General features: G+C 35.7%; 1 pseudogene; it reads left to right on the forward strand.

The window, feature by feature from the left end:
* The first annotated feature begins 4,146 nt into the window (after positions 1 to 4,146).
* The window catches only part of LOC129499367 (vasculin-like), a 58,418-nt pseudogene continuing 50,082 nt past the window's right edge, over positions 4,147 to 12,482 (forward strand).

Genomic DNA, 12,482 nt, shown 5'->3' on the forward strand with positions numbered 1-12,482 from the left:
AGTAACACCAAGCTTTGGTAATACTTTTTGGTAATCATTTGTGGTTTTTCATAATTCTAAGTAGCAAGCACTTGCACATAACTGATCTATGATAGAACGATAATAATTACATTATCCAAGATCTCACTTTTAAAAATTAACAAAAGGCACCAATATTATCCTATTAAAGGTGATCAGAAATAAGCTTTTATACCTCTAACTTTGTGAATGTAACATGATTTGGAATTACTCTGATAAAAATCAAATTTGCCCAAAGGCATGCTTAATCTAAACATGAAATGTCTCAAATCTGAACAACTATAAGGTGAGCCAAAAATACAGTAACTCAAGATAGAGAGTAGCCTGCTTTCTTCCTTAAAATAAAGAGACTGGGAAAAATCTAATTACTGATCTGTTTCAACTCTGAGGTTTTATCTTTAATCCACTAGAAGTTAAAAGGCAACGCATCAAAACTGCATACCTATGGGGAAAAATGTTGTTATGGAAAACCACCTGGCTTCACATCCATATATTTAAAGCCTAGCTTTTATTCTTTTCCTCTTTTTTGATCTTCTAAGACTTGCTACACTAGAGACTTAGGAGTACAATTTCATTGCTGTGACTTTTGAAAATCACATATAATAGACACTTGGATAAAATGCATATAATGGGCTTACAATTAACATAATTGTTTAGAAGACAGATTTTTCTCTGCAAGTTCAAGAAAAAAAGGAGGAAAATTCAGATTTTAAAAAAAAGGTAAAAATAAGAGAAAAGAAAAACATAAAAAATATGTGTAATCTTTTTCAGTACAATCTTTCTAGCTTCATCAGTCATTGCTGTGACTTTTGAAAATCACATATAATAGACACTTGGATAAAATGCATACAGTGGGCTTACAATTAAAATAATTGTTTAGAAGACAGATTTTTTCCCTGCAAGTTCAAGAAAAAAAGGAGGAAAAATTCAGATTAAAAAAAAAAGGTAAAAATAAGAGAAAAGAAAAACACAAATAAGAAATACGTGTAATCTTATTACAATCTTTCAGTACAATCTTTCTAGCTTCATCAGTCATTTATTCCCAAAGTGTGCCCTGCATTCCCTGGAACAGAATTTTTGGCCATTTCCTCAAATGTGATTTCCTACTTCTGCACCTCTGCCCATCTCTGCTGATTTAAATGTCATTTAAATATCCTTAAACTCAGCAGAAATCCCATTTCACTAATTCCACAGTGTTTTTAAGCCCCAAACACATACTCAACCAGATGTTCTTTTTCCTGAACCTTTAGCCTTTTATTTTTCCCTTTGTCATAGAAACATTTAACCTATTATGGTATCTGTTTGGCATATTCCTAAGCCTGGTGACTGCAACCTCCTGGAATGTAAGGATCAAAGGTCATGGTCATTTTTATATCCCCTGCAATGCTCAGCACAGTGTTTTTCTCCCATAGTGGTTACTAAGTAAATATTTATTAACTAATAACCTCTTAGTTTTGTTTTCACTCTTTAACTCTGTACTATTACTTTTCCAATCAGTAAAAACTGTTTGTTGGATGTGTTTTATGCTCTCTTTATAGCTTCCTCCACCTATACACATTGCATAAAAGTACTGATGAAAGTTTAGTTACTTAAAAAAAATAAATAAATTTCCTTTTCAATCTTCAGGGATCACCAGCACCTTGTCAACAGTCCACCAATGATGTAATTCTACTTTTCTAGAGATGAGTTCTGTGAAAGCTTTTTTGCAAACATTTTCTGCATAACTTAATGGTAATTTTGTTGTTGGTAGAGGTAAGAATGTCTAGCTTACAACTAACTATTCCTAACATTCCCCTACTAAACTGTGAAACCTGCTCTTACATTAAATTGTGTAGATGAATGACCAAGAATTGGGAAGGGTATGTAACTAAAAGAACTTGTTAAAATCTACTTTCTTCTAATAAGAGCACACTAAAAATTTTAAAACTGTTGCTGATCAAACTTTACTGTGGTTACATTTGTATATTAGCGCATTGACTAACAAAGTGCTCAAGTGGATAGGTATGCTACATGGGGAAAGCCAAGAACCAGGCAGTCCCCAGTACCACATAAGTAGCCCTCTTTTGTGTATATAAAACTCTCAAGGGAAAAAAAAAAATGTCCACTTAAATCAGAAGGCCCTTGAGGACCAAGACTGTCTTTAATCTGCTTGTCTCTCCCAGGGCCCAGCAGAATATCTGGTACTTCTAAGGACCACTGGGTGAATGAATGAATGAATGACTAGTGATATTTTACTACATTGCCCATTAAGATCTGATTCATAATCCTTTAGCACCATTGACAAATATCTAGTTTCAGATTCTTAATTTATCTGATGTCTTAGTCTATTCAGGCTACCATAACAAAATACTGCAGTCAGGGTGGCTTATAAACAACAAATATTTATTCTTCATACTTTTAAAGTCTATGAAGCCCAAAATCAAAGTAAAAGCATGGTCATGTTTTGGTGAGGGCCTTCTTTCTGGATTAGTTGACAACTTGTCACCATTTGCTCTCATAATGGAAAGGCTAGGGATCTCTCTGGGAACTCTTTCATAAGGCATTAATCTTATTCATGAAGGCTCTCCTTCTCAATGTAAGCCGTTCCCAAAGTTCCCACATCCTAACACCATCATCTTTGGATCTGGGATTCCCTCAAGACCTGAGTTTTGTCAGGGTTATAGGGTTTTAGCTAACATATGGAAATGGAAAAGTTGATACCTACTGATCATTCCTTTAGCTAGATCATAACATTTCATTCAGTTAACACCTACAGGCTCTCTGACTTCTGTGTTACCTGAGATCAGGTTAAATCCAATAGGGAAGCTACATTGTAGTCCAGTTCCCATCTTCCAAACTGTGGACAGGCCTACAAAGTTCATGAGTCCCTAAAATTAACCTACACATGAAAGATTTAGAGTGAGGGCAATCTTTCATTCGTCCTTACCTCCACTATGATCCTAGTAAGCACTGCCTGGCATTATACTTGGCTTCACATCTCTCTGTGCAGTGCTGGACCATCTGTAATGTCTCTCAGGCTACCCATTTTGTTTTCCCTTCAGAAATCTACATAATTGCAACAGGAAGATTTTTAAACAGAAGGACATTTCTACAGAATGACTCTCTCCACGTAAGGAAGTGAATATATAGGTTATAACATCTAATTTAATAGCTTCCTTCCATGGAAGGTAAGAGTCACATTAATCTTTGTTAGATTCACTACATTCATAAATCATGAGCAAAATTAAAATTTTATAAAAAGGGGATCCCTGGGTGGTGCAGCGGTTTGGCGCCTGCCTTTGGCCCGGGGCGCGATCCTGGAGACCCGGGATCGAATCCCACATCAGGCTCCCGGTGCATGGAGCCTGCTTCTCCCTCTGCCTGTGTCTCTGCCTCTCTCTCTCATTCTGTGTGACTATCATAAATAAATAAATAAAAAATAAATAAATAAATAATAATTTAAAAATTTTTTATAAAAAGCCATGTGAAAATGTAGCACTCATTACCTAAGAAAAGGTTTCTACAACAATATAACACTTTTAGTTAGTGATTCCTTTTAATTAATGTTTCTAAATGGCCTACTCCATGATGTTTATGCCTTCTAAAGGCATCCCAGTAGTTGCTAAATTTAATTTATCTTGTTTTTCCTATCCCCACTAATTATTTTTTCTTCACTAATTATTAGTCTATCTTCATTCAGTTAAAAGTTTTCACTTGAAAGTTGCACAGTTATCATTAGTAGTACTCATAAAATCTATGGTCCAAGAACAAAAAGATAGGCAATCTCCTATTTTTCTGAATATATATGTGAAAGTCCGATGTTGGAAAGTTGAATATATATGGCTTCAGAATGGTTTTATCCCCATACGAATTAAAAATATTATGTTTCAGCAGCTAATAATATATAAGGATATTATTATATATTATATATTATATAATAATAGTAGTTTGGAGACTACTGAAGCAACATGGTAACAAACATGGGGAATATCAGGAATTGGTAACAGGTAAAAAGAATGCCAGGTGTCCCAAGGAACTACAGAAAGTTGATCCATTCTTGTCTCCTTCCCATGGATCTACTATCATTTTATATGGGTGTTGAAGCTATCCCTGGTCCTTAAGCCTCTGCCACATGCTTTAGTATGCACGATGAACAAGATAAAAGGAGGCTATATCCACTGCTATGACAGTGGGTTCGCTGTACCACTCTCCATCAGCACTTATGGGGCCCCCACACCTCTGAACCTGCAATTAGGAGTGAGTGGGGAAAGAAGTGGGAGGCAGAGACCACTACCTGAAAAGGTAAGCTAGGCTAGGTAAAAAAATCACTATGAGTATACCAAGATTCAAACGACTGGTATCCCAATAGGCCCCTCAGTGCAGATAATAAGAAAGATTTGGCGCAACTGAGGAGGTTTTGTAGCTGGCTAAAAACACCTCTTGTAATGCCATGTGACATCAAGTCCCTTTTCTCAGGGCCAGGAAGCATGTGAGAAGACAACTCAGCGAGTGAGAAACTGTCTCTGTATGGACTGTATACTGTATCCGTGGATGGTCTCTGTAAAAGATCAATGTTGAAGACAAATAGTCTAAATCGTGCACACCTTCAACCACCATTTCTTCACTCATTAGTGTACCTATGAGTTTCTAACATGGGCAAGACATTTTTCTAAGATCTAAAGATTGAGCAGTGAATAAAACAGATGACAAAAGTGCCTAAATGCTTGCTGTTAAAGAAATATCCTTTAATATTTACTTCTAAAATCAGAGAAAATGCAGAATTCATTCTCTCCCCCTTCCCTGAGAATTATCTTCCTTTCCCCATTTCATCTATGAATTCTGCCTAAAATAGCAAGAAATCTCTGACTCTTCTGGGATCAAATAAACCTGTGCGCTGCGCTGCTCATTCCACTCTTAGCATATGTTTCTTCATTTTCATTTTTCACTTTCTTATACAGGGTCTTATAAGCACTAGGAGGGAAAGACATATATATATATTTATCATATAACCTACATTCTGAGTATAGATTGACACAAAGTAGGAGATTTATAAATGTTGACTAGTGAAAATAAAGTATAAAACAAGTTAAAAGTAAAATGTGATATGTTCAAAAGACAAATTTCTTATAATTCAGGATTTGCTGGCACAAATTTGTTGGTCCTTGACTAGGTCTTACTATATATGAAATAATTAAGGGTCATATTGCCTAATACTGGTCTACCAAACAGATCATTAACAGGAAAAAAATTAAATATGTAAATAGGACTGGAAAATATGGGTCCTTTCCAAAACGGAAGATAATTAATAAAGAACACTTCAAACAGAATGAAGATATTTTTTAAAAAGGTTTTGTGTTTAGAGACAGTGCTATGGGCAGTTTAGTAAACCAGGAATTGAGAGAGCTAGTTCTAGTGTAAACTCTGCCTCCAACTGTTGGAAGCAGCAATCTACCATGAACAAACCCTAAGCACCTCTCACATTCTTTTTTTTTTTTTTTTTTTTTTTTTTTTTTTACCTCTCACATTCTTGCTAGGTATGCCAAAAAATGAAAGGCCCTAATGACCCAGTTAGGCCCATTTATCAGGATCATGTTTGCAGCAAGGAGCCTTGAAAAAATGAGGTAATGCCTCTCTTCAGACAAACAGCAGCTTGCTCCTGCTCACTATAAAAGCAGTGAATCCCCAGGTGGAGAGTTCAGTGTTCCTCTCCTGTAACACAATCTGTCAGGGAGAAAGGCGTTATGTCTCAGCTCTTGGCACTGACGCAATAAAGAATTAGAGATCAGCGTCAAAGTGAAAGCAGCTTTATTAAGGATAGTGCACTCTCCAGGTGGGAGAGTGGGCAGGCCCAGGGGTGGCAACTGCTCTGAGGTGACAGGGATCCTTTCCTTTTCCTTTTATGTGAGTGGGTCTTGCATTGTGAACAAGGTAGTGTCTAATGCAGGCTGCTTCCAATCATTTGGGGGACCCTTCCCACAGGTTGGGAGGGGTGTTTTTGATCCTATAAGGTTTGTACCTGAACCCTTTCAGCAGTCTTTCCTTCTGGGGGGAGTGCAAATGCATTATAATAAATCTAGGGGCTACCCTGGGGCAAAGGTGGAAGAGGAGAGGGCTTGCTCTGCACCTATGCTCTTGTCCATTAGCCCCAGGGTCCTAGAAGCCAGAAGGTTAGGATGTTGTGCTCCAACTCCCCCTCCTAAACCTCCCCAGACTTCTAATGTAGAACATATTTATGACCATTGCCTCTGGGGACTTCCACTGGAAAAGCAGGCATCTAAGCTACTGGAATGGAAATTAGGGGACATAGAGAACAAATTCAAATAAACATGAAATTTTGGCTATTGCTTTTGCTGTGAGAAATAAAGTCCTTTGTCCCTGATGCAGGAGTATTATGTCTTCTACCAATATCTATAAACAGCAGAACACAAGCTTAATAACTTGCAAATAGGGTAAAATTTTAGACTTTTCACAGTTCCTGACAGCAAACTAGTTGGGTGACTTGATAAGTGACTTAATCACTTTAAGTCTCTCCCTTCTCACAAGTTTAAAATAAAGAATTTGAATTAGATTACTTCTCAAACTATTTCCAAAAGTAAATGTTATGATTTCCCTGATATTGAGGAGGAAGTACCTGAGAAGAGGATGCAGTCTTCCTTCTACTTATCACCACCATCTCCATCTTTAAAGGTAAAAAAAAAATACTGTTCTGTTTGTAATAGTTCGTCTAAAGGGGAATAAGAAAGAAGAAGAGCAAGTATCACACTGCACATGGAAAACTTTTACTATAATACTGCTAAAGGGATATACTCTTAGAAAAGGAGAAATAAAATCCATTTGATATTTAATATATTATGATTGGTATCATAAAGTTGATGATAACACATTATCAGTAATATATTGCTTAATTATTTAATTTAATTAAATAATAATGATTAAATTATTAAAAATTAAACAATAATTTAATTATTTATTTAAATCATAAATAATTTTCATCTGCCTATGTTGGACTAGGTAAGAACCCCTCTGAATTTATTCCACCATGATATTTACTACTAAACAAATATCTCTTTTCTTTTTCTTATTTTCCACCTCCCCTACATTTAGGAGCCAGTAGATAACTTCCTCTTCCCTTTGAAGCAACCATGAGATCATATACTGAAATAGTAGCATTAGAGGATGAAGGAAGCTTGGTCAGCCTAGGTCTGTTAGTAACTACATTGTATGGGGGCATGAAGTTTTGCTGGACATCTAGTATGAGCAAGAAATAAACCAGTGTGGTGTTAAACCAGACATTTTAGTGTAGATGTATCAATACAGCATAATCTAGCCTATCTAGTGAATGCAGAATTCATGCCAGGAGTGGAGTGCCATAATAACAAAAACCTAAGGTATTCTGTTGGCTTAGTAATCACATGGCAGGATGCAAGGAAACTGATATCAGAGACTAAAAATATGGCCATCTTTACTAAGCAATAGCAAAATATTTGGTAGTTATAGGACCTAACTTGGAAAGCTGACAACTGAGTACTAAGCAAGGAGCTGTAGAGGAAGATGTTGGAAAAAAAAGAAAATTAGTGTGTGTTGGTTATTTTGGTGTGTGTTTGGTTATCTGACATGTAAGTACCCGAAAAAGGTAAGATTCTTAAGAAATAATTTACTGGTTGAAGGAAGAAATGTAAGAGAAAAGAGAACATCCAAAACAAAAACAAAAACAAAAAAAGGACCCTGTAGAGTGTATAATCCAATTGCTTTCAAATCCTAAACTATTGATAATGAGTTTAAAATTGAGCAGATAATGCCCAATAAAACTTATCAATCAATTAAAATGCTTCAGGGGAGGGGCACCTGGGTGGCTCAGTCAGCTAAGCACCTAACTCTTGATTTTGGTTCAGGTTATGATCTCATGAGATCAAGCCCCGAGTTGGGCTCCATGCTTAGGGGGAAGTCTGCCTAAGATTCTCTCTCCCTCTGCTCTTCCCCCCCCACTCTCTCTCTAAAATAAATAAATAAATCTTTAAAAGAATAAAAATAAAATGCTTTAGGGGAAATACCACATTAAGGGTGGGGCCATCTGTCTATTCTAGATGGATTCAATGTATCCATCATCAAGAAAGAGAAAAGGAATTTGAGATGAGTATGTGAGAGAAGAAAAGCAAAGAAAGACAGCAAATCTGGGGAGTAAATCTCAAACATAACGGTCGATTTAGTTACTAGATTATGTACCTGACTGGATTCTAATAAAAGCCTATTAAATTTTCAAGAGAGTGGATTACCAAGGAAACTATATGCTTATGACAGAGATTTAAAAATGACTCAGTCTCCCAAATTTCAAGTGAAAGGAATTAAGCTTCAAAATGCATACACTCTCCCAAAAGGTAATATTATTCAATGCCTACTTCAGAAGTGGCCAAAGAAGATAAAAAAGAAGCTCACAAACAGCACAGTCAAAGCTATTGAGAACAATGGACAAAGAAGCTATGCCAGGAGAGCTGAGTCTAGTCAGGGAATACTCCTCCACCCAGGATAGGAATAGAGGACCCTCCCAGAGTCTGCAGGTGGGATTTCAGAATCGCTATAGACAAGTGACTGTCATGTCTTCCATCTTTTCTATTTCTAAAAGGGAAGTATGGACTGTAGTTATCCTGCCATGTTCTACTACTTCAGGGTGGGGTTGTGGGAGGAAGATAACTTATCTTTTAATTGACAGAACTCTACACTGATAGGGGTACATTAAGACCTGATGTAGAGATTAATGTGTATCATCCTAATTTTTGAGATTCATGCAATAACTGGATGGAATTTAGCCTCCTTTGAGGAGATATTTGATGTCAGGAAAGTCAAGGTAGAAGGGAATATTATGATCAGAAAAGAATATTATGTCAGAGATATTTATTGCTCACCAAATATGCATGTGTTCCTCTACATGCCACAGCTACCTTATAGTTACCTAGGCAGGTTGTTAGATTACTTCTGGCCAATAGGCCATGAACAGAAGGAGATGTGTCACTTCCAGTCAAAGTATTTAAAAACCAATGTACAACTCTCCAGCTTGCTCTTCCCCTATTGTAACAATTATACAGCCAACCACATTTTGAAATGGAAATATTACAAAGTGGATCCCTGAGCAACTGCATGGAGTAGAATCCCACACCATCACCACTGACCTTCATTGGACAAAAATGTGAACAAGAAAAAAATCTTTGTTTTATTAAACCACTGATATTTGGGGCTGAATTCATTACTTTGGCTTACTCTAATATACCCTAACTAATAAATCCTCCCACGGAGTAAAGGAATAAGTATTCACAGAAGAGGACTGCAGCAATTGACTTATTTCACATACTTTGGGAAGAAAAGATCCTGAAAACCAATTCTGTCACCTTCATCTGAATCACATAGAAAGGGCAGTGTACCAAAGAGAGCCATTAACACTGCATCTATCATCAGATACATCATCCCACCTATGCATTAAGTGAGAGAACCCATGGTGGAGGAAAAGGGTAAAATCACCAAATCCTTTATTGACTTCACCCAGCAAATAAGACTAATTGGTTTTTGTTTGTTTGTTTTGTTTTTTAGTATCTGTTATTTAGAATGGCTAATTCCATGAGCTGTGAGAATAGATGAGCTGGGATTTGACAAACCCAGTCCAGAACCCTGCCTGCAGACAAAGTCCCAAAGGGACACTTTGAAGTTCATCTTTAAACAGGTTAATAAAAGAAATATATTCTAGCAAAAAAAGAAAAGTTATAGGCAAGAATAAAATCCCCAAATAGTATTCATGTCTTTTGGTTTCCAAGAGCTTCTTTTGGAAGAGATAGGGAAATGTCATTAAAGAAAATAATTCTAAAAATTATTAGAAAAGGTGTTATGTTTGTTCACAGTCAAACTAAACTAATTTGCTTGAAACAGTTGGAAAAAAATAAATGCCTTTTTTTGTTGTTTGTTATTATTGAAGTAGAAATATTTCCACTTGTTGCTCCTTTGATGAATTAATCCTATTTTTCCCAGGTTTGGCCTTTTGTATAGCATATTGGAGAAAATTATACGTTATGGATCAATTGTCAGTGAAGGCTGAACAGAGACTGCTAAAATTCAGTCGTTCTTATTTTCTCTCAACACTGCTGAATAGTTATCCTAGAAGTTGTAAAATCAGATACTAATGCATCAATTCTTCTTCATAAAAACAAAACAATTCTGAATTTCAGTATACAATTTTTTGAACTGATAGATGACAAATTTTGAAAGAATTTTGTTGGTATAATATTTGACCAAAAGATAAATTTTTATAATTATTTTATGTCTTCCTTTGGCTGAAGGCTTTTATTTTTGTTTGGTGTTAAGGAAAATGGACAGAGTCCAAAGTAGCAAACTTATGTGCATCATTGATCACACTAAAAGGACTGTGTATCTCCCAGATAGCACAGTACTAGATAAAACATTTTGATCCAGTAAATAATCTCTCATAATAGCTATACTTAAATTGGTCCTTGAAACTTCAGCTATAATTTTGAACTTGTAGTGAATAATATTTGTTGAGAGCTTCAGCTACATTTTGTTCAGATTTACATGTTTTGTAAGCAGACAACTTTCCAAATGGAAGGGGAAATATGATAAACTTTGCAGATCCTGACCAAATAATTTAGTTGGTTTTTGACCTACTTTAAAATACAAGATGAAAAGTCTGAACAGAACAGTTTCCTCTGTTCATTGAGGAAACATTCACTTTCATCCCCATAAGATTATTTCAAATAATCTTCCTTCAAAATTCTGACCAGTTTGACCATTTAACTTTCATTGTACTATTATGCATAGGGTTTTTCTGGTCACAGTGGAGAAAGAAAGAGGAAAGGAAGGAGGGAAGGAAGGAGAGTGGAAAGAAAGGAAGGAAGGAAATGTGTTAGCCTAATTTTTAAGCTAAGATTGCACTGTCTGACAAAAATTTAATTTGAGCCACAGATGTGATCTGCATTTTTAAGCTTTCTAACAGACACATTAAAATAGTAAAAAGGAACATGTAGAATTAATTTTAATATATTTTGTTCTATTTATATTATCAAAATATTATTTTAACATGTAATCAATATACAAATTATTGAGGCATTTTACGTATTTCTACTAAAAGGTTTGAATTCCAGTGTGTTTTTTACACCTAAAACACATCCTCAATTTGGACTACCCACATTTCAGGTGGTCAATAGCCACTATGGCTATCAGCCAAAGTATTGACAACATACGCCTAAAAAAGAGTGGGTAGGAGGAAAAAAAGGAAGATAAACACACACACACACACACAAATGATATAAAACATACCTACACAGATGCATTAAATATTTGAGGTAAGTGAATATGATTGGTAAAGAAACATGTAAGCATTAAATGGTACCTCAACCATAGTCAGTCTACTTCTTCAATTTAAATAATGCTTTTCCTCAGAGTATTGCCTGTAAGCACTTGAAATACACACTGGTATCGTTTGCACTAAGCTCCTGAATGCTGAGATTAATAAATAAGAAGCTAACTTAATTTTCAAATCCTAAAGTATCATATTTAAAGTTTCAAAATGGATGTTGGACATCATCACCAACTGCTGAGATATTACTCCACTCTCATAAAGTTATCAATATCAAAAAAAAGAAATATATTTACAGAAGAAAAAACTAAGGCAAAACTCTAGGACCTCTAAGTACAAATTCAGGGCAGACACAGGGTAAGAAGGGCTAAGAGGACAGTACAGAACAATCAGAAAGGAAAGAAATTACAGAACACAGAAGGTGATAAACATATGCAGAAAAAAGTAAACTTCTAAGTGAAAACAATAATTTTTAACAGTCAAGTCAATGAGTGTTTGCTAGTTATTGGTGGGTCCCTTGTAGTGTATAATAAACTTGTTACACAGATATAGTAGAAGGACTTTTCCCCTACTTTATGAGGCATTGCAAAATATATCAAATATTAAGTTGGGGAGTACAGACATTAAGGGCAATCAAAATTTCTGAAAGTAAGAGATCAGTGTTGCCTAGCAACACTTGAGAGGGCTTTCAAGAGGAAATGGATCTAAAGCTGGCCCACATAATGGAGAGTACCTAAACACATGAAGTTGGAAGTAGGACAGGACAGAAAGGGAGACCTTATATACCAAGACAACTCATAAGTACTAGCAATTGTTTCAGGTAGGTGAGTTTGGTCCTCCTACTTACATAATAATTTTGTTCATTGCTATCTGGTGAGCCTAACATGACTCCCAACATTCTAGCAAGAACTGTTAAAGAGATTAATAAAAATTACTAAAGAGATTTGCACTGGTGATTTGTGAACACTTAGAAAAGGAAATGGTGATCACTGAAACCCAGAATGAAACAACAAAGAAAAAGATATGCAAGTAATCTAATTCTATTTAAGTAGGTCTAGTTGTCCAACAAAAGGAAAGCCATAAGCAGAGTACATATCAATCTCTACAAGGCATTTAACAAAGATCACTTTTG

This window comes from Nyctereutes procyonoides, unplaced genomic scaffold (genome assembly GCF_905146905.1).
Source record: "Nyctereutes procyonoides isolate TBG_1078 unplaced genomic scaffold, NYPRO_anot_genome, whole genome shotgun sequence".
NCBI lineage: Eukaryota > Metazoa > Chordata > Mammalia > Carnivora > Canidae > Nyctereutes > Nyctereutes procyonoides.